General features: G+C 46.0%; 1 protein-coding gene and 2 non-coding genes across 3 annotated transcripts in view; 2 read left to right on the top strand and 1 right to left on the bottom strand.

Annotated features, from left to right (window-relative positions):
• Positions 1 to 26,946, top strand: part of LOC124552658 (transcriptional activator cubitus interruptus) — a 175,949-nt gene that overhangs the window by 70,573 nt on the left and 78,430 nt on the right. The gene's annotated exons all lie outside the window — the stretch shown is intronic.
• On the bottom strand, positions 22,682 to 22,755 carry Trnat-ugu. Its single transcript has one exon. It is a non-coding gene; the product is annotated as a tRNA-Thr (tRNA).
• Trnat-ugu lies at positions 23,161 to 23,235 on the top strand. The gene has a single exon. It is a non-coding gene; the product is annotated as a tRNA-Thr (tRNA).

Genomic DNA, 26,946 nt, shown 5'->3' with positions numbered 1-26,946 from the left:
TATATTTCGAATAGGAATGCATGTTCGGAAACGTACCGTTTTCGTTCAGACTTTTAACTTATCCAATTCTCCTTGCAGAACTGAATTAGGCGTGACGCAGTACGGTTATCTGGTGACAATTCGAAAGGAAACATGACGAATCATTCATTTATCGCTTGTTTGTATGAACACGTAAAAACATGACGTGTTTACACTGCTCCAAAACAAAAAAAAGAACCCAGCATACTGTTCGTACAGTATGTAAATGGATGTTTCCTTTCCAATTGTTATCTAATTATTATATTGAATCATGTCTAATTCGATTACTCAAGCTGAAGTGGATGAATTAAACATCTGAACTGAAACCGTGGTAGAACTGAAACGCTACGTTTCCGGGCTTTTGGGTTTCTATCTATTATGTACTCAGTCCCCTCTACAAATCCTAAAAGTTTGTAGCGGAAATTTCTGAACGCCCTTTATACCAACTAGCTATCACGAAACGGTCTTCCAAACTACTCAAAACTGATATGTTGGTCATTGAAACGTGGTGCAATGTGATAAAGTTGTCATCTCCCTCACAGAACACATTTATAATCTTTCATTCCACTCAGCTCGCTCAAACTTGTGAAGTACTCCATGTACAAACATGGAACTGTCTTCTAGAAGAGCTCCACTACCTTTTTCACTCATATTTTATATGCAACAACGATTTACGGAAAGTTTGCGAAAATTCGTTTCGTGACGATGTTACCAAATTTTAGACGTGCGGGAAACTGCTTTGTAATTGAATTCAGAGGGAGCACATTATGCGAAGAGAATCCTGAGAATATTTTCATTTGCTCGAAACCGGAACCCAGAAAGACGTCGCTGTAATGAGATATTTATAAGCAAACGTGACGCTTCAAGTTGCGATTGCGTGTCAGATCCTCACTTGTCGCCAGTTTGGTTTTGTTGCGAGAAGCAAAGCACTATATTTATAACATAGCTCTTACAAAATTTTGTGATTAAAAATTTCTACATATTTCTAAGATAACAAAAAATTGTGAATGTTAAACAAGGTGAGGAAACGTATCGGTGTGGAAGAACGAAGAAACGTGATGACAAAATACAGTAACTCGGCAGTGGATCAGTTACACTGCGAACACTGAGAGGGATACCTTCTGTGCAATTACGATTGGGTCCGTGAGAGTGTCTTCATTCAGACTGAGCTGCTGATGACAGCGTTGTCAGTAGTGAGTAGTCAGAACTACGCAGGAGCTTAGAATGCACGCAGCAAACACTCAGCCGAATCTTCGCGTGCCGCTTCCTTTAGTGACGTTACTTTCGCCGCTACCGCACACGCTTAAAGGAACCTACACTGTCGTTATTTAACGTCGTGATCATTTCCCGTAACTTCGTACAACGAAGGTTTTTGTAAACAGCTCCACGCCACGCTTATTCCTTGATCCGCTGCCTAAGACTGAAGGCTTTGTCCTACACTACAGAGGACACATAAAGGTCAGTATTGCGTCACGTGTTCCTACATAGTTCCTCAACCCCAAGTGGTCTTCCTCGGAGCTCTCCTCTGCTAGTTTTTGCATTCTTAAGTAAACAGTTCGTGTCAGTATTTTGGAACTACGACGTTTTAAGCTGATAGTTCGGGAGTATTCACACCTATCTGCACCCGCGTTGTTAGAAATAGGAATTCTTACATTCTTCTTCAAGTCTCGGGGTATTTCTTAACATTACCGAACGAGTTCATCCCAAACACTATTTGCAAGCTTCGCTGCTGCCAGGTTAGGAAAAGGATGGGAGAGTGACATTTTGATGTTAAGTTGATCGCTAATCTCAGTTCTGCTACCCCGGAGTACTTACACGTTTCTTGAGTTTACTGTCAGTTCATTCAGTGCGCCGTTCATTCCATTCGGCACGTCCTCTTCACTTTCACTGAGGATAGCAATGTAATCATCGAAACCTGTAATTCATATCTCACACGTTTGAATTGCAATCGCTCTTCGGAACCTTCCCTTTCTCTCCGTCATTGCTTCTTCAATACACAGATTTAATAGTAGAAATGAAACAATGCATCTTTATATTAAACCCTCCCTAATCGGACGACGTCGCTGTTGCTCTCCCATTCTTATTTCTTGTTCTTCAGAATGTTTCCCACGAGTTAACATCTATTTCCCTGACAATGTTCAACATCTCTCACCATGCTTTATTGTTCATAAATGCTGTGAAACTTCATCCAGTTTAACCCTTACGTGGTTAAGACATATTTTACACATATTTCAAAAATTAATGGTGAAAAATTGTCTTCCACCATGTCAGTATTATACGGGGTGTATTAAAAGGATACATTCGATTTGACACGTCTATATTTCTGAAACTAATAAACATATACAATGAATCTCGTTTTTTGATGAACGGGAAACTCAAAAAGTTTTTTTTCACACATTTTGATGGGTGTTCAATATGCCCTCTTGAGATGCACGGCATATGTCAGTGCGGTGTTCAAACTGTCCCCACACTGCAGCGAGCGTGTCTTGAGTGACAGCTTCCACAGCTGCTGTTATGCGGTGTCTCAGTTCATTAATTGTTGTTGGTAATGGAGACATATAAACAGAGTCTTTTACAAACCCCCACAAGAAATAGTCACATACAGTCGGGTCCGGTGACCTTGAAGGCCAGTAACGTAAGGCTGAATCATTTGGTCCAGCGTGGCCGATCTCTCGTTCAGTACTCCTGTGATTCAAAAATCCCCGCCGTTCCAGATGCCAGTGTGGCGGTGCCCCATTCTGGTAAGTGACTCTCCAACCGTTCTGAAGCATATCGAGGTATGTAGATCCCATAACAATTTTCTCGGCAAAGAGCACTGGACCGTTCACCTCTTCCAGTGAAACTGCACAAAACACATTAAATTTTGGAGAGTCCCTCTCATGTTGCATAACTTCATGTGGTTGTGTTGTACGCCATATTCTCACATTGTGGAATGTTGCCTCGTCACTAAACACTAAGCTTCGAAGATCAGCTACATGGCACATAAAACGGCCAATAAGTGAGTTTTCCATAGCCGAAACCTGAGCCGTAATATGGCGTACTTGTCGATTGCATTAACTTAGAAACTTCTATTTTGTACCGAACAAAGAGACCAGATACCTTAGTAGTAAAGAGCTTGGAGTACAAGAGATTCGTTTCACAGTATCGAGGATGAAAAGGTGCTCATTGCTCTTTAGGTATGCATTGTAGAGGCTATGTTAACTAGATTTTTTTTCTTCTTGTTGTATGAGAAATCCATTCCCGAAGTAGCACCAGAAATATTGTACATGGACACCCAGACGCTTAGAGCAGCTTTCTGGGACGTACACTGTCTCATCAAAGGTATCCGAACATCTATTAGTAGGCTTATATGGGGGAGGGGGGAAGGGGGGGGGGATGGGTCTCCATCCTTCGCCTTGATGACGGCTGGACTCGTTGATGACGCCTTCAACTCCATGTGTGGGGGAGTGGCTGCAGCCATCCTTCCCAAGAGCCAAACCACAGAACGTAGCGATGGCCTGAAACTGCGTTCCAACTCATCCCAAAGACTTTCCATTGGGTTCTGGTCAGCACTCTGGACAGGTCAGTCCATTTCATCACGAATGTTACTGACAACAAACCATCGCCTCAGAGCGGTCATCATCTCCGAAGTGTTCCTCTACTTTGCTCAGTACACAGTGTTGTAAAATGTGCTCCTATTCCTCGTTCACAGTAGAGACCTGTGGGTGTTCCACCATTGTACCCCATTCCCTTTAAGTCCATACGAAAAGTCACTGTGCTAGCTGCACTACTGCTAGCGCGTTTGGAACTCAGGTGTGACTCCTTCCGCTGATCTCGTGGGTCTTTTTTTCAACCTCCCACCACAATGCTTGACGACCTCTCTCTGTACATGAAACCCGCCTCGTCTCGGTTCGGCTATGGCTCTTCATTCGCGTTTCCATTTCACAGTCGCATCACCGACAGTCCACCCGGGCTCCTTCAGAAGGGCTGACATGTTCACGATGGATTTGTTACTCGGGTGACATCCAGTGACTGGTCCACGTTTCGAAGTCACTCAGCTCTCTTGATCGAACGGTTCTGCTATTACTGCTCCTCTTCTGACATCTCAACAGTCTCCGCCTCCTCTTCTCCTGGCGGCTCCACACCCAGTTCCGCGCTACACGGGGGTGTCCAGATTAGATCTGCCGACAAGATGTCGATGTACAGATATGATGTTGTTGTTGTTGTTGTTGTTGTTGTTGTTGTGGTCTTCAGTCCAGAGACCGGTTTGATGCAGCTCTCCATGCTACTCTATCCTGTGCAAGCTTCTCCATCTCACAGTACCTACTGCAACCTACATCCTTCTGAATCTGCTTAGTGTATTCATCTCTTGGTCTCCCTATACCATTTTTACCCTCCACGCTGCCCTCCAGTGCTAAATTTGTGATCCCTTGATGCCTCAGAACATGTCCTACCAACCGATCCCTTCTTCTAGTCAGGTTGTGCCTCAAAATCCTCTTCTCCCCAATTCTACTCAATACCTCCTCATTAGTTATGTGATCTACTCATCTAATCTTCAGCATTCTTCTGTAGCACCACATTTCGATAGCTTCTATTCTCTTCTTGTCCAAACTATTTATCTTCCATGTTTCACTTCCATACATGGCTACACTCCATACCAATACTTTCAGAAACAACTTCCTGACACTTAAACGTATACTCAATGTTAACAGATTTCTCTTCTTCAGAAACGCTTTCCTTGTCATTGCCAGTCTACATTTTATATCCCTCTCTACTTCGACCATCATCAGTAATTTTGCTCCCCCAATAGCAAAACTCCTTTACTACTTTAAGTGTCTCATTTCCTAATATAATTCTCTCAGCATCACTCGACTAAATTCGACTACATTCCATATCCTCGTTTTGCTTTTGTTGATGTTCATCTTATGTCCTCCTTTCAAAACACTGTCCATTCCGTTCAACTGCTCTTCCAAGTCCTTTGCTGTCTCTGGCAGAATTACAATGTCATCGGCGAACCTCAAAGTTTTTATTTCTTCTCCGTGGATTTTAATACCTACTCCGAATTTTTCTTTTATTTCCTTTACTTCTTGTTCAATATACAGATTGAATAACATCGGGGAGAGGCTACAACCTTGTCTCACTCCCTTCCCAACCACTGCTTCCCTTTCATGTCCCTCCACTCTTATAACTGCCATCTGCTTTCTGTACAAATTGTAAATAGCCTTTCGCTCCCTGTATTTTACCCCTGCCACCTTCAGAATTTGAAAGAGAGTATTCCAGTCAACATTGTCAAAAGCTTTCTCTAAGTCTATAAATGCTAGAAACGTAGGTTTGCCTTCCCTTAATCTATTTTCGTGGTAGCATGGCACAATAATTGCTACGTGTTCTGTCGCTGCTTCACTGATAAACAACGTCATCTGCGCCAACTTATTCTCGGTGTTGTTTATAAATAACCGCTACTGATATCTGAAAATAACTTAGTTTGTGCTGTGAGGCCCTCGCGCGTTCCATCGCACTTCACCTCACCTCACCTCCCTTCCCCTCGCCTAGTATAGAGAGAGAGAGAGAGAGAGAGAGAGAGAGAGACGCCGAGGTTTTTTGTGGCGGGCAGTGACGATGCGCGATGCAGCCGCAGCCGCCGGCAGGAATGCGTCTGTGTTTCCCCGTGGCGCTGTTCTTCCCCGTTTTTATTATTTATATTGTTATTTCCGTCCCCTACCTCCTCCCTCTGCCTTTTTTTTCCCTCCCTACGCTGTTCCCTCCATTAGTCTCGCTGTCCTCTCCCCCTTTTTTTTCTCTCGTTCTCACACTCTGCATTTTCATTTTCCTCATCAAAGCCCCCCACTTGTGCGTCGTCGCCTTGTCCGACATTATTGTCAAGTGTGTGTGTGTGTGTGTGTCGAAGCTCTCGCGCTCGTCTCTCGGGCCGCGCTTGCTCACACCCACAAACACAGAGGGCGCTGTGGTAAGAAAGCCAGCGCCGCCCGCGTGCTCTTTTACCCCCACCACCGCCCCACCCCCTCCCCTCCCAGAAGAGAGCAGCGCCTCTAATGATAGTCCCTCGCATCGGGCCGACGTTATTAATGCTAACGTCTTCAGTCCACCGGGCCCGCTCTTAATCTCGAAGACGTCCGGATCGACCGATCGGAACCTCCGCCGTCGATTTTCGTAGCGGGGGGCCATAAAGAGGAAGGAGAGGGGAGGAGGAACGCGATAGAGAGAGAGAGAGACGTGAAACCGGATAGCACTGCGTAGCGACCGCCTAATTGCGCCCCTAAACGCCGCCCGTGATGGACACGCGTGATTTCCTCCAGATACGTACCTACCAGGCAGCGCTTAAACTCTACATACACTGTTCTCCGAACGGCTGCCCCAGTCGGCACTCCACACACACACACACACACACACACACACACACACACACACAGACAGACATCCCCAGGGATCAGTATTGGGGCCGCTCCTGTTCCTTATTTATATAAATGATATGCCCTCTAGTATTATGAATAACTCTAAAATATTTCTGTTTGCTGATGACACTAGCTTGGTAGTAAAGGATGTTGTGTGCAAGCCCGCATCTCGTGGTCGTGCAGTAGCGTTCTCGCTTCCCACGCCCGGGTTCCCGGGTTCGATTCCCGGCGGAGTCAGGGATTTTCTCTGCCTCGTGATGGCTGGGTGTTGTGTGCTGTCCTTAGGTTAGTTAGGTTTAAGTAGTTCTAAGTTCTAGGGGACTTATGACCACAGCAGTTGAGTCCCATAGTGCTCAGAGCCATTTGAACCATTTTTTTTTTTTTTGTTGTTGTGTGCAACATTGACTCGGTTTCAAGTGAGAGTGTTGTTGATAAAAACTTCTCTATTTAAACTAGACTGAACTGCATGTGACTGCTTTAGTCTTTAGTAAAACTTGCATCTGACTGCGTATTTAACTGAAATGAACCTTATCTGACTGCATGAAAATATTGTTGGAAAACTAATACTCAAAATACACATCTGACTGGATGAAAGTTTAGTGGTAAAAATAAATGAAAGTCACCAACCTGCATCTGACTGCGTCTGTGGACTTAGCTCGTGCCCTCCTTCCCGTTTAGGCGATAATAAAACATATATTCAACTCAGCCGTAGTGCAATCGCATAAAATTCTCATTCTAGATAACTTTACTCATTTTGGCCCTGTTTGTTACTTAATAAAAATTCTGTCCTGATCTGAATAATTTGCCAACCATGCAATGGCATATAGATTGTTTTACTCTGATAAATGAAATTATTAGCTTTACTCATGGGAACTTTAGTTTAATGTGCCTTTTGGTTCAATGCAAGCGCAGGATGCGGAGAACGACATAAGGTATGAGATGAAACCCTAATTTTATCTAAAAAATATTGTTCAAACTTTTAAGGCACATGTGAGAAACTAAAAAAAAACTTCTATAGCATGGATTTACGAGAAAGTTTCACAAAACGTTTATTGCATCAACAATGGGATTTCTACCTAGCTTTTAGGCATTATTTAACCAACGAAAACCTATTTTATTAATTATTCTTTCTAGTTTCCCCAGGTATGTGCCGAGTTTCGCTCAATATATAGCTCATTATGTGCGTAGCGCCAATTCTTACTTTGATGCTGTCACGACCCGGCTGCCTCCTGCAGGCATCTAGCTCCGACTCGAAACACGTCTGCTGTCTCTGCGCATCTCCTCACCACTACTCCAAACCTTTACCGCGTGCACCTAGCTCTGTTAGCTGTCAAAGATCTTACTACTCGAAGATGTACTACTCGTCCAACCTTGCGGTTGGGAACTATCGACATTTTTCACTGGCTCTATCCTGATCGAATCTCAGCACATACCTTTCACAAGTAGTGCAGTACATGACCTCAGTTCATGGATTGTAGAAAATAAACTAACGTTAAATCGCAGTTTCTAACACACAATTCAACAAAACCTGACGTTTTAATCTCAGAGAACGGGCATATGATTAGTGAAACTGAACAGTTCAAATTCCTAGGTGTTCAGATAGATAGTAAGCTGTGGAAAGCCCTCGTTCAGGATCTTGTTCAAAGACTTAATACTGCCAATTTCACTATTCGAACGGTATCGGAAGTGAGTGATACTTCGACACGTAAATTAGTCTACTTTGCTTATTTTCATTCCCTTATGTCGTATGGTATTATGTTTTTGGGGTAGCTCTTCCCATTCTAGAAGAATATTTTTGGCTCAGAAACGGGTGGTTCGGGCAATAAGTGGTGTGAGTTCACGAACCTCTTGTCGACCTCTGTTCACGAGTCTGGGTATTTTGACATTGGCCTCTCAATATGTATATTCCTTATTGTCGTTTCTTGTTACCAATATTAGTTTATTTCCAACAATAAGCAGCTTTCACTCGGTTAATACTCGGCAGAAATCAAACCTCCATTTGGATCGGACTTCCTTAACTCTTGTGCAAAAAGGTGTGCAGTATACTGCTGCATCCATTTTCAATAAGCTGCCACTCGAATTAAAAAATCTTAGCAGAAATCCACGCGCTTTCAAATCGAAACTGAAGAGTTTCCTCATGGGTCACTCCTTCTATTCTGTCGAGGAGTTCCTTGAAAAATTAACCTGATTCTCATTGTATTGCTGATAGCGTTTATTTAAACTTATGGACTGACTTTTTTTCAGGTTCATGAACATTTATTTTTATCTGTTATTACTTTTATATTGTAAGTTCATGTACTGACACGTTCCATGACCTTGGAGATTTGCTCCTCAATTTGGTCCTACGGAACTTGACACGTAAATAAAATAAAATAAACACACACACACACACACACACACACACACACACACACACACACACACACACACCAAGCCCCTCCGTGCTCTATGTGGAACCCTTAAAGGTCTCCCTCAAAATCCACGACACTATGGAGAACGACTTTTTCGTGCTCCCGCACACACTTCACATCGCCCTTAAACTACAGAATGGTGATGGCCGTTATCGCTGAGAAACTGGTTTTCGGTTATAACGGTTTTTTTCCACGCCAGTTTAACCTCATTTTCAAAAACTGCTCAAACTAATCTCTTTCTGAAATAACCGATTTTCGATTTATTGTTCCTATTAGTTCCTGTAATAAACGTAGAAATCGAACAAAGATTTAAAAAAAATTACTCTTCAGTTTCAACACACACAGAATTAAAAAAAAAAGAAAAAAAAAACAGAAATAGGCGGATGAAAGAAAACTTCGTCCGTCCATGATTTGTTGCTATTCTCGAAAAGCCGGCCAGTGTGGCCGTGTGGTTCTGGGCGCTTCAGTCTGGAACCACGTGACGGCTACGGTCGCAGGTTCGAATCCTGCCTCGGGCATGGATGTGTGTGATGTCCTTAGGTTAGTTAGGTTTAAGTAGTTCTAAGTTCTAGGGGACTGATGACCTCAGATGTTAAGTCCCATAGTGCTCAGAGCCATATTCTCGAAAAGTGGTAATTGGTTGAATACTACAAAAAAGTCGCTAGTATTCTCGTGTTGATTCAAATTGTTTTGGAAGCCTGTTCACAAATCATGTTGTAATTAGCTATCGTATCAGTGTTTTGGTGTTACGAATAGTCACTGATGAAGCGTGGAAACTGTGACTGAACAAGTCTGTTTTTCGGGTAAATTTGTTCCTTATCAAGGACTACAAGCAGACAAAGGCATATTATCTAGATACCGCAAACAAATCGGCTACTTTCTGTTTTTGTCGGTGCACTGAAAAACGCGCCCCGTGAGATTTGCGCCCAGAAAGGGTCTAGGACGGGTCTGCTAATCTCCTTGTCCGGCAGACAAAAGAGTTGAGGGAAGCTACCTGGAGGTTTCCGAGATGGAGTTTTCAGCCGTCAGATAGACAGAGAGAGAGAGAGAGAGAAAATTAAGTTTCTACCACACACCACTTCAAACTGCGGTAAATACAAGAGATTACATTCTCCAAAGGTTGGAAGGGGTTTCTTCATTCTCCAACCGTCTATCTACGAAGTAGTCAAAAAATTCAGGGAGTTTGGGGATGTCCGGTACATGTGAATGTATTTCCAGCCGACCATCACATACATCTTCAGACCGTAGAAACGCCAGCGCAGCACACGTGTGAACATGTTGTCTCACTTCTTCGTTTTGTTCGTATTCACGAGTAAGTCTTAGCTCTTGAACTTTTCTCCAGAGACACTTCTTCATATGGAAATAACATCCGTGCACTTCAGCTGTCGGAAATACAACTTTAATTGCTGAGATCGCAGCTGATTCGAAGTCTACGGTCACGTTTGCAGGTTTCCATTCTGGAATTTTTTCCATCAAATTTCGTAAAAGACGGACGAACGTCTCTCTTCTTTTGTTTGGCAGTAGTGCAAAGGCAACTGGATAGATGTTTGCCTCATTATTTGTACTCCCAAAGTCGGCGTGAATGGTATATACTTGCGATAACTGTTTGCTGCAGGACTTGAACGTACCATCCATAAGAAGTCTCGTTTACTCCTTAGAGCCTCTCTTCCTGCCCTTCCGCTTGAAACTATTATCCTCTCTCCTAGTTTGTCGTCGCTCAGCAGAAAACTGCTGCCGTCGTTCATACCTAGTAAATCTGCCTTTAGGTCAATTTCTTCTCTTGTCGGTGGATCTCTCTCATTTCCCTGTGATTTTGCCCGCTGGTAGTACAAAGCTCTCTTCGTCGTTTGCTGCTGTGGCATTTCAGTGACAAAATCATAGCCTCGATTATGCAGGCAACCCAGCTCCTCTGAATGTATTTTTGAAATAGACGTCTCTTTGTCTCTCGCCCCATTCTTTGCGTGGTTCAAGGTCTTCCTTACTTCCAACCGAGCGACATCCGGAGATCCACATTGATGCTCGAATGAAAAAAGCACTGTCGAATCCTTCGTTTTCAGCATTCCCCGGCAGTGGTTTGCTCTCTGTTTTGAACAGCGCCACGTTACAGTTTCATCTTCTTTAGTTCTCTTCGTAGTGGCAACATGGCTTACCGTGATTTGTGGTTGAAAATTCCACAACTGAACTACTGTGTCAAAAGTCGCGCGATGTGAACTGTTGGACAGCCACAGGCAGAGCGGCACTGAGGCTGTGTTTGTGTATCAGACAGTCGCCGGCTGTGCCCAGTACCGGGGAAGGGGGGCAGGTCCCTGTGTCCGAGGAGCAGGTGAGCAGGTAGTTTAGCGTGATTAGGGCGGCCCGGTAAGCGCGACACAAAGGGAGCTGGTGTTGGACGCGAATCTTACACATTTCTGGTTGGGAGCGAATCTCACTGGGCGCGATTTTCATAGATTCGTTTCTGTCGTGTATTATGAATGAATTATCTTTCAGTTTTTATCTTACGACAGTATAATATGCTTCATCTTCTATTATTTCACAGAAAAGCCAGACAAATCTTTACAGCATTTCGTAATAATATTTCGAGACTAGGCTTCATGCCATTCTACGGCACAACGGGTATCAGAAGAGGACAGCGAGAAGAGCAGCTGACGGACCAGGTGTGGGCAGCAGGCCTTACACGGCAGCAGGATCACCACTGTACCGGAATACCGTACCAGTAGGTCTTACGCCATGTCCGCATTGTTATTGAAGTAGTGCTGATTGGTATCCTAATTTTCTATAAAAACCTAATAACGCAAATTTTATGTGCGAAAATTACTCCTTTTTTTTAAGAAAGTTTTATTTCAAAACGAGAAATTTTAGCGCTGTCGCTACGGGAAATTGATATTTCGGGTTTTCTTTGCTGGGTTATTAGCAAAACATAAAAAAAAACATTTGTTACAACCGAGATCAAACAAATACTGAAAAACACAGGCCGTTCCGAACTGAAATACCGGTATTATTTTTAACCAGTCGGTTTTTCCCGTCTCTACCTCGAAGGTATGGTACAACTGTAATGCGTTACAGCATGCAAACTCATTAAAATTTCCGCACCACGTTTTGCTTATGTGAGAGAGATTCACAAAGCATTTATGCGATTCAATTACGGGGCAGTATCTTTAATTTCCATTTGCTCTAGAATTCTTCAATATTTCTGGAGTTCGAATAGAGTAACTTTCCACGAATCAGCACGGTTTTATAAAGCATCGCTCGTGCGAAACTCAGCTTGCAACGTTGTCACACGATGTACTGCGAACTGTGTACGAAGGGCAACTATGGATGAAGGGCAAATCCATATTCTTGGGTTTCCGAAAACTGTTTGGCACGGTGCCCCATTGCAGGCTGTTAAGGAAGGTACGACCACACGGAATAGGTTTCCGGATATGTGAGTGGCTCGAAATGGTCTTAAGTAACAGAACCCAGTACGTTGTCCTCGGCGGCGAGGGTAATGTCAGGCGTTCCCCAGGAAAGTGTGATAGGACAGCTGCTGAACTCTATACAGGTGGACGGGCCAGCGGACAGGGAGCGGACCAACACGCGGTTGTTTGCTGGTCACGCAGCGGTGTGCGGAGAGGTGTCCGAGGCGACTGGGACATAATTTCCAGTTGGTGTGATCGATGGCAGCTGGCTGTGAATCTTGGAAAAACAAACACGTAACGTTCAGCTGCAGCATTAGTAGTGTTCTGCTTGACACAGTCACACAGATTTAATATGCGAGTGTACCGTTGCAGAGCAATATGAAGCGGCTCAAATGGCTGTAAGCACTATGGGACTTAACTGCTGAGGTCATCAGTCCCGTAGAACTTAGAACTACTTAAACCTAACTAACCTAAGGACAGCACACACATCCATGCCCGAGGCAGGATTGGAACCTGCGACCGTAGCGGCCGCGCGGTTTCAGACTGTAGCGCCTAGAACCGCTCGGCCACCCCGGCCGGCTAATACGAACGAGCATTTGAAAGATTGTGGTGGGGAAGGCGAATCATAGACTCGGTTTTATTGGTCGAATTTTAGGAGAGTGTGGTTCATCCGTAAAGGAGACAGTAGTTTGGGATCCGCAGCAGGTCGGAGTGAAGGAGGACATCGCATCGATTCAGAGGGTGCCAGATTTCTATGGTAGGTTCGAACAACACGTTAAGTGTTACGGAGATGCTGCATGAAGTCATATGGGACGCCGTGGAAGGAAGGCGATGTTCTTTTGGAAGAACACTACTGATCAATAGTATTGGTTAAAAACAGTCTTGGTTGCCATTTTTTGCGCGAATGGCGTCCTGTGCTACAGCCATCCGTGCTGCACTCACCTGGCTCCAAATTCTTCGGTGATGGTCGGCGTTCCGTCACAGCACTGTAGCCGTCGTTTCACCGCATCCCACACGTCTTCGATTGGCGGCAATTGCGGTGATCTGGCTGGCGAGGAAAAACGGCTGACACCAAGTAGGCACGTGTTAGTGCATTGGCCTGCTGAAAAATGACGTCTCTGACGATCTGCAGAAAGGGTCACAGGATGTTATTCAGGTCGGTCGCCCTGGCCGCTGACCCCTGGACAAGCACCGAGTCCGATTTGTGGTTGTACCGTGTGCGAATGGAGCCACTGCGACGGAACTGCCCCTGTCTGCGGGGAACGAAAATGCGGCCATCATTTTCAAACAAACAGAACCTCGATTCGTCCGAAAACTGTCTCGTGCCATTCCTGTCCCAAGTGACGTCGTTCCATTCACTATTGCCGTATAGCGTGTTTCTGCTCATTCCTTAAAGGTAGGCGGGGAAGTGGACCCGTGCCGTAATAAACGGTGACGGACTGTCACCCCTGGTAGTGTACGCCGGCCGGGGTTGACGAGCGGTTCAAGGCGCTACAGTCTGGAACCGCGCGACCGCTACGGTCGCAGGTTCGAATCCTGCCTCGAGCATGGATGTGTGTAATGTCCTTAGGTTAGTTAGGTTTAAGTAGTTCTAAGTTCTAGGGGACTGATGACCTCAGATGGTAAGTCCCATAGTGCTCAGAGCCATTTGAGCCGTTTGTTTTGTAGTGTATGATGTCTTGCACTGTAGCGCCAGAGCCGTGGAGGTCGCCCATCTGTCCTGCAGTGCCATTCGGAAGGAAGAGATGCCGACATTGTGCGCGGGTGCGGCTGGGGGGGGGGGGGGGGGGGGGATGGGGCGATGGTCTGGGTGTTGCGACCTGACCCATGTCGTCGTGTTCTACGCCTTCCGTGAACCATTCTGCACACACCATTTGCAATGCTGAAACACTTCGTCCCACACGAGCAGCAGCTTCCCAGCTACATGCGTCACATCATCTCGTGCCAATAACGCGCCCTCTCTCAAACTCTCTGATCTGACTGTGCGGTTGGCGCCTACTTCTGCGAGGCACCCTGCACGCCTGCTCAGCTCGCACCGATCCACTCACTGCCTTCGGTTTACGGCGACAACGAGAGCCGCAAATGGTTCAAATGGCTCTGGGCACTATGGGACTTAACTTCTGAGCTCATCAGTCCCCCAGAACTTAGAACCACTTCTAACTAACCTAAGGACATCACACGCATCCATGCCCGAAGCAGGATTCGAACCTGCGACCGTAGCGGTCGCGCAGTTCCAGACTGTAGCGCCTAGAACCGCTGGGCCACGCGGGCCGGCGCCTGAGGATAGGAGTGGTCGGCGTGATGACAATTGATGACGACCGAGCAGAGATAAAATGTGGCCACCCGCTGATTTTTGTGATTTTGGCCTTACAGGGTGCGGTACCAGCACACCTGGTTTTCAGACCTTCCCATTGCACTGGAATGTCGCAAGATGTTACAATGGTCGCAGTTCATTACATATGCGGTTCTCCATTACACAGACGTGGATCAGTGTGGATTACTTCTTTTAAACGATCTTTATCGAGCCCGTTTTGTTTTTGTGAACGTGGAGAGTGACTAACGTGAAAACGACCCTCCTTAAAACGAGAAAACCTTTTTCTTGCCGTGCTCTGCCCAGTGGCGTTATCCCCACACACGACGCAAATGTTTCTGACTGCAGTGTATCCAGCTGAAACAGAAGAATCTGTCGGAAATGTTTCGACTTGTCCACTTTGCACTCCATTCTCTAGCGTCTACAGCTCTAGTCACTATTACCAGATGACAAAAAAATGGTTCAAATTGCTCTGAGCACTATGGGACTTAACTTCTGAGGTCATCAGTCCCCTAGAACTTAGAACTAATGAAACTTATATAACCTAACGACATCACACACATCCATGCCCGAGGCAGGATTCGAACCTGTAGCGCCTAGAACCGCTCGGCCACTCTTCCCGGCGCGCAGCAATTGCCGATATACTGTAACTGAGGCGGAATAAGGGGAACCAGCCGGCATTCGCCGAGGCACATGGAAAACCCCTAAAGCCCATCCACAGACTGGCCGGTTCACCGGACCTCCACAGCCGGGCGGATTCGTGCCGGGGACCAGGCGCTCCTACCCGCCGGGAAAGCAGTGCGTTCAAGCCGTCGGCACACGGACCGTGCATCCGAACGTTGAGCGTTGAGCGTGCCGACTTTCTGACGTCATAGCGTGGAATAGCACGTTCGTGACATTTTCCGACCGTGCAGAGCAGTATCTGGCATGTCAGATATTCTGAGCGTGCGTCTGAGCGTTGACCAATGATATGGCACTACGGCCCCTACGTCACACGCAGGCCGTCTCCCTTCAGTACAGAGTTGTGAGGCGCCATATTGGCATTCATTTCAAGCCTATATGTCTATAAGCCGTTTCTGACCACCAGCAAATTGAGAATAACGGGAAAAGCCGTTGTTAGTTGTGTGATTCGATCCAATGAAATAATGAGAAACATCATATTCAAAGTCAAAGAATTATTGTAACTTGCGTATTATGATAGTAGGCTATTTGTAGGCAGCGACACACTGAAGATACACCTAAAACGCATTGTTCTTGGTACTTTTTGTTATAATTAAATTTCAGTTGATAACATAATTCTCTACGATTAACGTTTTTAGCAAAGAATATGATTAAATGCAAAGAGCTTGTTGGTTTAGCGTATTGAGTAGCGTCTCTGTCGAATAAGAAGATTTTGATGGGGCGGTGGTTCGCGTCGTAACACTACCGATTTTTTTCCCCTAACATTCCCGTTTTTATTAGGTTCTGATACTGTATTGTTAGTTTAGTTTAATATAAGTATATACTATAATTTTTGATGTTATGTAAATATAAGTTCACCTTTTTTTGGAGGGTGACTGTTCGATTGGCTTAATCTACAGGAAAGATTGCGCTACTTATATAAAGATATTTTGTTCCTTTTTTCTTTTAAGCTTCGTAATTCACATGTTGCAAAGATTCTGCTACTGGGTAGGAACATTGCTCAAGTAAGACTGACCGTCGGGTTTTAGGAAAGTGTGGGGATTACGAAATAATGATTATCTTATGTGCAGAAGTGTTGCAAATTTGTAGCGCACTGTTTGTAATGGAACTTTTATAAGCCTGTGTCCTTATTGATTGGACATGGTACTTTCCTTTTCGTGGACGATGGAGGAAACGTGCGTTTTAATAGAGCTAACGTGGGAATTTTACGCGCGCCAGTTTAGTAAACAGTGTGATTTACGAACTAGAAGCATCCCTCAACTGCCGCTGGAGAGCGCTGCGATCGCGTGTACCACGTTGGGGCCCACGTACCGTGTGCACAAGTCGCATCGTTCCTGAGCGTTCAGCAGCACGCTGAACTCGGCACGCTCAACGTTAACGTTCGACAGCACGGTCCGTGTGCCGACGGCTTTAGACCGCACGGCCAAACGGGCGGGCCAGCGACCGTCACTCGCAAGGCACTCTGATGGGCAGAGTAGGAATGACCACGTGGTCCACCTAGGGGGAACAAAACAGCGGCGATTCTGCACGGCATGCATTCGACATGGGCAGGGGGGAAGTGGCGGTGAACAGCGGCTGCCCCAGCCACGCCACAGCCGCTGTGTATGATGTGCGGGGCGCGGGCGGCTGCGTGTGCTGCTCGCTGAGTAGCGCGCCGGCAATCCGCCTTTCAATTTCACGGCCGCGTTGACGCCGGCCGGGCCGCCTATATTTATTCCGTCTTTCAGAGGCGCCGCCGCCGTCGCCGTCGAACAAGGCGGGGGAAAAATAAAAAGGACACCATGGAGCAGCAGCAGCAGTGCTCCATTCGAACCGACGTGACTTCCTACCATCACATGTGGCGGCGACGTCAACCTGCCCCAGACCACTGCCACGACACAAAAAAATAATTTACCGCCAACTTCACTTTTAACGAGCCGCAGACGTGTACCGTTTTAATACTACATGGCTGGTCCAAAAGCTCGTAGCGTTATTGTTTTACGTGCTGGTATTCCGGTTGCTATGTGTTTTTAAGGAAAGGCAAACCTACGTTTCTAGTATTTGTAGACTTAGAGATAGCTTTTGACAATGTCGACCGGAATACTCTCAAATTCTGAAGGTGGCAGGGGTAAAATACGGGGAGCGAAACGCTATTAACAATTTGTACAGAAACCAGATGGCAGTTCTAAGAGTCGAGGGGTACGAAAGGGAAGCAGTGGTTGGGAAGGGAGTGAGACAGGGTTGTAGCCTCTCCCCGATGTTATTCAATCTGTATATTGAGCAAGCAGTAAAGGAAACAAAAGAAAAATTCGGAGTAGGTATTAAAATCCATGGAGAAGAAATAAAAACGTTGAGGTTCGCCGATGACATTGTAATCCTGTCAGAGACAGCAAAGGACTTGGAAGAGCAGTTGAACGGAATGGACAGTGTCTTAAAAGGAGGATATAAGATGAACATCAACAAAACCAAAACGAGGATAATGGAATGTAGTCGAAGTAAGTCGGGTGATGCTGAGGGAGTTAGATTAGGAAATGAGACACTTAAAGTAGTAAAGGAGTTTTGCTATTTGGGCAACAAAATAACTGATGATGGTCGAAGTAGAGAGGATATAAAATGTAGACTGGCAATGGCAAAGAAAGCTTTTCTGAAGAAGAGAAATTTGTTAACATCGAGTATAGATTTAAGTGTCAGGAAGTCATTTCTGACAGTATTTGTATGGAGTGTAGCCGTGTATGGAAGTGAAACATGCACGATAAATAGTTTAGATTAGAAGAGAATACAAGTTTTCGAAATGTGGTGCTACAGAAGAATGCTGAAGATTAGATGGGTAGATCACATAACTAATGAGGAGGTACTGAATAGAATTGGGGAGAAGAGAAGTTTGTGGCACAACTTGACCAGAAGAAGGGACCGGTTAGTAGGACATGTTCTGAGGCATCAAGGGATCATCAATTTAGTATTGGAGGGCAGCGTGGAGGGTAAAAATCGTAGAGGGAGACCAGGAGATGAATACACTAAGCAGATTCAGAAGGATGTAGGTTGCAGTAGGTACTGGGAGACGAAGAAGCTTGCACAGCGTAGAGTAGCATGGAGAGCTGCATCAAACCGGTCTCAGGACTGCAGACCACAACAACAACAACAACAACATGTGTTTACTATAGATTGTCATTTTGTGTTTGTTATACCCTGTTGCTCTTTGAGTCTACAGACATCGTCAATTTGTCATCTGGAAATAGTGACTAGAGCTCTAGACGCTAGAGAACGGAGTGCAAAGTGGACAAGTCAGAAATATTTCCGACAAATTCTTCTGTTTCAGCTCGATACACTGCAGTCGTGTGTGGGATAACGCCACTGGACAGAGCACGGCAAGAAAAAGGTTTTAAGGTTTTAAGGGGGGAGTAGGACGTCAAACGGGCCGACTTGGAGCAGGAGAGGCACGACAGGACACTTTAATTTCCACTGTCTGTACTTTTACAAGTGAATTCATAAAACTTTGAAAGCGTGATCAGGAAGGATTCAGGATTCATACTCATAGCAGTGGAAGCTCAAAAACGTAACAAAATGCATTTTTTACATAATTTCATCATTTTTTTCACTTACCACTGGCTGCATTTGTTGCTATAGGTACACTTTTCTTGCTAAGTAAGAGAGATTCTTCGTTGAATTTTGCACAGCGTACAAACTATAGTTACGTGTGTATGAAACTCTAGACTTTATTTAATTTATGAAAAAATGAATAAACTGTTACATTTTAAACTTCATGTTTAGAAAAAAACTGAAATTTTATACTTAATTATCTCAATTTTTACCACAGTTTTTAATAGATTTGGAAAATTCTAGAGTTTCATACGCCTGTAAGTACTACTTTTTTGAACTTCCACTGCGATAAGTATGAGTCTTCAATCCTTCCTGGTCATGCTGACAAAGTTTTGTGAATTTACTTGTAAATGTATAGACAGTTGAAATTAAAATGTCCTGTGGTGCCTCTCCTGCTTCAAGTCGGCCCGTTTGACGTCCTACCCCCCTTAAGGAGGGTCGTTTTCACGTTAGTCACTCTCCACGTTCACAAAAACAAACCGGGCTCGATAAAGATCGTTTAAAAGAAGTAATCCACACTGATCCACGTCTGTGTAATGGAGAACCGCATATGTAATGAACTGCGACCATTGTAACATCTTGCGACATTCCAGTGCAATGGGAAGGTCTGAAAACCAGGTGTACTGGTAACGCACCCTGTAAGGCCAAAATCACAAAAATCAGCGGGTGGCCACATTTTATCTCTGCTCGGTCGTCATCAATTGTCATCACGCCGACCACTCCTATCCTCAGGCGCCGGCCCGTGTGGCCCAGCGGTTCTAGGCGCTACGACGTGATAAACTCGGCACGCTCAACGCTCAACGTTCGGATGCACGGTCCGTGTGCCGACGGCTTCAGGCCAAAATCACAACAATCAGCGGGTGGTACAGGAGTCAGTACGCATTTAGCTGCGGCCTCAGGTTTCCACCTTTTCCGCTCTCCGTCGAACAACCTTCAACGAACTTCCTTTCCGGATGAAAGTGCGCTCCCAACACGGTTCGATGAGTTCTTCACCTCAAGAATTACGTGATTCCTGCAGCGGAAAGTTCCGCCACACGTGGCAGACTGTTGTAAATAGTGGAGGAGAATATGCCGTATTGTTGGCGACGAAAGTCTCTGTTGCGCTTGTCTGTTGTGTTCATTAAACGCTACGAAGTTATGCAACGACTCAACAATAACAATAAAACTATAAAATGTGCGAATGCAATAACAAATTGTTTAATTCCTGCAACACAAATTTAATGTAATATTAACAACAGCAAACCTGGACTTTATTAAAGAATTCAAGTCTCGTGTCTAACGCATCTGTGAAGTAATCATACGTTTGAAGCTGTTTTAAAGTTTCAAATATCTGACGTTAAGAAAGTAAGCGAGACGTAGGTTCCTGAAAGCTTGAAATTTTGTTTAAAGTTTGATGGAAGTTGCTAAGGGCCCTCATGCTCAAATACTGGATGCATTTATTATGGGTAATTCGCGCGCTGCCTCAAAACATATACACAGTAAGGGCAAACTGGATGAAAAGTGGAAAGAAGAAAGTTCGCAACAGAAAAAAAAAACATGCCTATGTTTCGTAAGTAGAGCGGTAGTGCGACCATGTGAGAGGAAACGCAGATGCCAACAAAAAACGCAAATTGTAAGTAATAACTTATTTACATAAAAAACGAGACGTGAACTGTTTTATAATCCACCACTAACTCGAATCAAAACAAAATTGTGTCGTACAGTTTTGAACATGGCAACCGTATACTAATTTCAGTACGAGATTGAACAGCCATCAGGTCGCACATAAACGTTAGGTACATTGACCTAGCTTTTCACACCTACTAGAGGTGTCTTCATCAGAATGAACAGTTGCTAAATCGTAAAATTACACTGCTAAAAAGCAGTAGTCAGAATTTGGAGCAAGTATGCTCAAGTCAAAAGTAAAACAAAACGTTGCAACCTTTGCCACGTGAACCCAGCTGGGAACAACATCAGAGTAAAGAGTAAGAAACGGTCATTCGAAACAAATAATTCCAGTAAACATGGGCTGTAAAACGCATTCTTTAACAGCTATCTTCGACGCTTTGAAACAAGCTCTTTGGTTTCCATATTTTGAGAAAAGTTAGCATGGACCAAAACAAAGAAATTTATCTGGAAAACATGGGCTCTAAAATGCATACTTTTAGAGGTATGAGCACTATTGTCTTCTGCTGAACAAGTGTTGATAGCTCTTACGGTATTCATTTTAGTGCCCATGTTTACTAGACGTTTTGCTTCTAGTACCGTGACTTTCAACTGTGTGTACCTTAATTACTGCCATAAAAGCATAGTCTATAGATAGGTTACACAAGAGAAATGAAATTCAAGGCAATGTTATGGAAATGGGAGAGAAATTACGAGAAAAAAAAATGGCTCAGAGCACTATGGGACTTAACTTCTGAGGTCATCAGTCGCCTAGAACTTAGACCTAATTAAACCTAACTAACCTAAGGACGTCACACACATCCATGCCCGAGGCAGGATTCGAACGTACGACCGTAGCGGTCGCTCGGCTCCAGACCGTAGCGCCTAGAACCGCACGGCCACTGCGGCCGGCAATTACGAGATGATGATGGCAATGTAGGACATATGATACTGCGAGAAGAATCTGAAAAAGCACTGAAAGACTTGAGTGGCAACAAGGCCCCTGGAGAAGAGAGTTTCCCTTAGAATTACAGAGGCCTTTGTAAGAGTCAGGCACGACAAAACTATTCCATCTGGTGTGCAAGATAAATGACACAGGCAAAATACTCCAAGACTTTTAGAACACTTCAATAATTCCAATTCCAAACAAGGCAGAAGCTGAGAGGCGTGAATATAAAAGAGCTGTCAATTTAACAAGTCCTGTTTGCAAAATACTGGCATTAATAATTTGCAGAAGACGTCAAAATCTGGTAGATGCCGACCTCAGGGAAGGTCAGTTTGGATTCCGGAGAGGTGTCGGAACATGCAAGGCAATACTGATCCTAAGTTCTCCAGCAGATAATATAAGGAAAGGCAGGCCCACGTTCATAGCATTTGTAGACTCAGAGACAGCCTTAGACAATGTCGACTGAAATGCATTGTTTGAAGTTTTGAAGGTATAGAGGTAACGTGCAGGGGGCCAAATGCTATTCACTACTTGTGCAGAAACCAGACTGCAGTTATATGAGTCAAGGCGAATGAAAGAAAGCAGTGGTTGAACAGGGAGTGAGACAGGTTTCTAGTCGCCCCTATTATTCAGTGTGCACACTTAGCAAACAATAAAGGAAGTAAAGGAGAAATTTGTAAGGGAGTTAAAATTCAGAGAGAAGATATAAAAACTTTACGGTTATGATATTGCAATTCTGTCAGAGACGGCAAAGGACTGGCAACAGTAGTTGAAGGGAATGGACAGCGAATTGAAAAGGAGTTATAAAACGTCAAGTAAAAGAAGGGAAATGGAATGTAGTGGAATTAAATCGTGGGATGCTGAGGGAATTAGAAGCAAAATAACTGATTGATTGTTGGAGTAGATAGCACGCGAAGAGCAGACTGTCAGTAGATGGAAAGCATTTTTGGATACAGAGGAATATGTTGTAAGCATAGGCTTCTGCGGCCGTTGTCACTGTGAATAAAATTCTTCTGGACTGTTGACCGCATTGTCAGTACATCAAATGGTTCGGCGTTTCGGCCTCTATTGCAATCGACCTTCCTTAAGACTTTGTGCTGAGCTAGACTGCTGAATGAGAGACATTTTAGATCTCACATACAATGCGGTCAACAGCCCAGAAGAATTTTATTACACAGTAATCTTTTATCATCAAATATAAATTAAAGTGTTAGGAAGACTTTTCTGAAGGTATAAATGATGACTAACTGAAACCCTGAGCTGTCGACAGGTGTTGTTGATATACCTCGATGTGGACAGCTGAAAATGTGTGCCCCGACCGGGACTCGAACCCGGGATCTCCTGCTTACATGGCAGACGCTCTATCCATCTGAGCCACCGAGGACACAGGTGAATAGCGCGACTGCAGGGACTTATCCCTTGCACGCTTCCCGTGAGACTCACATTCCCAACTGTCCACAATTCTACATATGTAATGAACCTTATAGACATTTGCCGATTCACTCATTACTCGCGCACGCTTTGGCGATTCCCGTAAGAGTTTGGGCAACCAACCTATGCGCATTCGCACAGACGAAGGTCAATGGCTGGGTAGCCCTTTAGCTATATATATGAAGACAGTAACTGTTCTCGAAAGAACGGAATACTGTTGATGACCGTGCAGCTTTTCCCTGGAATAAATGATGACTAACTGAAACCATCAGCTGCCGACAGGTGTTGTTGATATACCTCGATGTGGACACGGGAAGCGTGCAAGGGATAAGTCCCTGCAGTCGCGCTATTCATCTATGTGCTCGGTGGCTCAGATGGATAGAGCGTCTGCCATGTAAGCAGGAGATCCTGGGTTCGAGTCCCAGTCGGGGCACACATTTTCAGCTGTCCACATCGAGGTATATCAACAACGCCTGTCGGCAGCTGAGGGTTTCAGTTACTCATCATTTATTCCAGGGAAAAGCTGCACAGTCATCAACAGTATTCTGTTCTTTCGAGAACAGTTACTGTCTTCATATATACACTCCTGGAAATGGAAAAAAGAACACATTGACACCGGTGTGTCAGACCCACCATACTTGCTCCGAACACTGCGAGAGGGCTGTACAAGCAATGATCACACGCACGGCACAGCGGACACACCAGGAACCGCGGTGTTGGCCGTCGAATGGCGCTAGCTGCGCAGCATTTGTGCACCGCCGCCGTCAGTGTCAGCCAGTTTGCCGTGGCATACGGAGCTCCATCGCAGTCTTTAACACTGGTAGCATGCCGCGACAGCGTGGACGTGAACCGTATGTGCAGTTGACGGACTTTGAGCGAGGGCGTATAGTGGGCATGCGGGAGGCCGGGTGGACGTACCGCCGAATTGCTCAACACGTGGGGCGTGAGGTCTCCACAGTACATCGATGTTGTCGCCAGTGGTCGGCGGAAGGTGCACGTGCCCGTCGATCTGGGACCGGACCGCAGCGACGCACGGATGCACGCCAAGACCGTAGGATCCTACGCAGTGCCGTAGGGGACCGCACCGCCACTTCCCAGCAAATTAGGGACACTGTTGCTCCTGGGGTATCGGCGAGGACCATTCGCAACCGTCTCCATGAAGCTGGGCTACGGTCTCGCACACCGTTAGGCCGTCTTCCGCTCACGCCCCAACATCGTGCAGCCCGCCTCCAGTGGTGTCGCGACAGGCGTGAATGGAGGGACGAATGGAGACGTGTCGTCTTCAGCGATGAGAGTCGCTTCTGCCTTTGTGCCAATGATGGTCGTATGCGTGTTTGGCGCCGTGCAGGTGAGCGCCACAATCAGGACTGCATACGACCCAGGCACACAGGGCCAACACCCGGCATCATGGTGTGGGGAGCGATCTCCTACACTGGCGGTACACCACTGGTGATCGTCGAGGGGACACTGAATAGTGCACGGTACATCCAAACCGTCATCGAACCCATCGTTCTACCATTCCTAGACCAGCAAGGGAACTTGCTGTTCCAACAGGACAATGCACGTCCGCATGTATCCCGTGCCACCCAACGTGCTCTAGAAGGTGTAAGTCAACTACCCTGGCCAGCAAGATCTCCGGATCTGCCCCCATTGAGCATGTTTGGGACTGGATGAAGCGTCGTCTCACGCGGTCTGCACGTCCAGCACGAACGCTGGTCCAACTGAGGCGCCAGGTGGAAATGGCATGGCAAGCCGTTCCACAGGACTACATCCAGCATCTCTACGATCGTCTCCATGGGAGAATAGCAGCCTGCATTGCTGCGAAAGGTGGATATCCACTGTACTAGTGCCGACATTGTGCATGCTCTGTTGCCTGTGTCTATGTGCCTGTGGTTCTGTCAGTGTGATCATGTGATGTATCTGACCCCAGGAATGTGTCAATAAAGTTTCCCCTTCCTGGGACAATGAATTCACGGTGTTCTTATTTCAATTTCCCGGAGTGTATTTTCTGAAGGTGTTTGTGTGGAGTGAGCGATAGGCATGTCAGACAAGAAGAGAAAGTGTGGTGCTGCAGAAGAATACTGGAGATCAGACAGGTAGATTGAGTAACTAATAAGGGGGTTGTGAGTCAGAATGGGGAAACAAGAAATTTATGACACGACTCGAGTGAAGGGAGGCATCGGTTAGTAGGAGTCGCTTGAGGCATCAGCATTCTCCTGCGTTTCGTTTTTCGTTTTGTTACACAACATTAGTGGGAAGCTTAAATTTTTGACAGTAGAGCAGTGAGCGAGCTGCGTTTTGTTTATTCTTATTTTTTTTCTTCCCCGGTGACGCGACGCGCGTGTGCGCTGTGGCCGCATGCGGCGCGCATCCGGCCGTACGTCACACGCCCACGCCTACGCCTACCGAGCCGGCGGCCATTGTTTTAATTGCAGTGGCCGCCGTGATTGGCGAGTGGCGCTGCGATCTGTAATTGCGGGCCGGGGCAGGTTGGGGGGCCCCGGATTATTAAATTAACAGCGGGGCGCTGCTAGCAGCTGCTCCGACAGGCGAAGTCCCGCCGTCTCTCCCACACACACACACACACACACACACACACACACAATACTTCTGTCACGGCTCGGCAGAAAGAGGCCGGGTAAGTGCGAGTAGTGTAGACACTTCACCGATTCCTGTTAGCAGCATCGATACTGAAATGATAACAAAATACGCTGAGTAGCTAAAGAAACTGGCCCACCTTCCTGATATCGTGTAGGGCTCTCGCGTGCCGCAACACGACGTGGTATGCATTGAATTAATGTCTGAAGTAGCAATGGAGTCAACTGATACCATGAATCATGCAGGGTTGTCTGTAAATCTGTAACAGTACGAGGGGGTGGAGATCTCTTCTGAACGGCACGTTGCAAGGCATCCCAGATATCTCAATAATTTTCATGACTGGGGAGCTTGGTAGCCAGCGGAAGTGTTTAAGCTCAGAAGAGTGTTCCTCGAGCCACTCTGTAGCAATTCTGGATTTGTGAGACGTAGCAATGTCCTGGCCAAGTCCGTCGGAATGCGCAATGGACACGAATGGATGCAGGTGATCAGACAGGATGCTTACGTACGTGTCACCTGTCAGAGTCGTATCTAGACGTGCCAGGGGTCCCATATCACTCCAACTGCACACGCCCCACACCATTACAGAGCCTCCACCACAGGCCCTTGCAGACGTGCAGGGGACATGGATTCGTGAGGTTGTCTCCATACTCTGACACGTGCATCCGCTCGGTATAGTTTCAGACAAGACTCCTCCGACCAGGTAACGTGTTTCCAGTCATCAACAGTCCACACAGTCCACTGTCGGTGTTGACGGGCCCAGGCGAGGCGTGAAGCTCTGTGTCCTGCTGTCATCAAGGATAGGCGAGTGGGCGTTCGGCTCCAAAAGCCCGTACCGATGACACTTGTTGATGGCCGATCACTGGAATCTGCAGCATTCTGCGGAAGGGTTGCACTTCTGGCACGTTACCGATTCTCTCCTCCCGTCGTCGGTCCCGTTCTTGCAGGATCTTTTTTCCACCCGCTGCGATGTCGGCGATTTGATGTTCAACAGGATCGCTGATGTTCACGGTACAACCGTGAAATGGTCATACTGGAAAATCCCTTCATAGCTACCTCGGAGTAGCTCGTGCGCCGACTATAACACCACGTTCAAAGTCACTTAAATCTTGATAACCTGCCACTGTACCAGCAGTAACCGATCTAAGAACTTGTTGTCTTATACAGGCGCTGCCGACTGCCTGTTTACATATTTCTGTATTTGAATATACATGCCTATACCAGTTTCTTTGGCGCTTCAGTGCATATCGATATTTTTTGGAAATAAGGTCGATGTATCGCTATTTTATCAACTGCCCTAATTCAGGCCACCACGAGTGGACCATTAGGCAGGTTACAGAGGCGCCTAAGCAGCGGGTGATGTGTGTAAGGGACAAAGAGTTCCTGAGTGGCTGCCGGGGAAAGACGTGGAATTAGGGAGCAGCGGCGACTTCCGGGAAGTCGGGTATTAGGCGCGCCTCTGACGGCACCAGAGGATCCCAGACCGTGCACCACTCTGGTGTGGCGGCCACGGAAGCAGCTGGCGTTTCGACAGCAGCCGCCGTCATAT

The sequence above is a fragment of the Schistocerca americana genome, chromosome 10 (assembly GCF_021461395.2).
Source record: "Schistocerca americana isolate TAMUIC-IGC-003095 chromosome 10, iqSchAmer2.1, whole genome shotgun sequence".
Lineage (NCBI taxonomy): Eukaryota > Metazoa > Arthropoda > Insecta > Orthoptera > Acrididae > Schistocerca > Schistocerca americana.
Note: the sequence above shows the minus strand (reverse complement) of the source record. Positions and strands in the feature narration are given on the sequence as shown.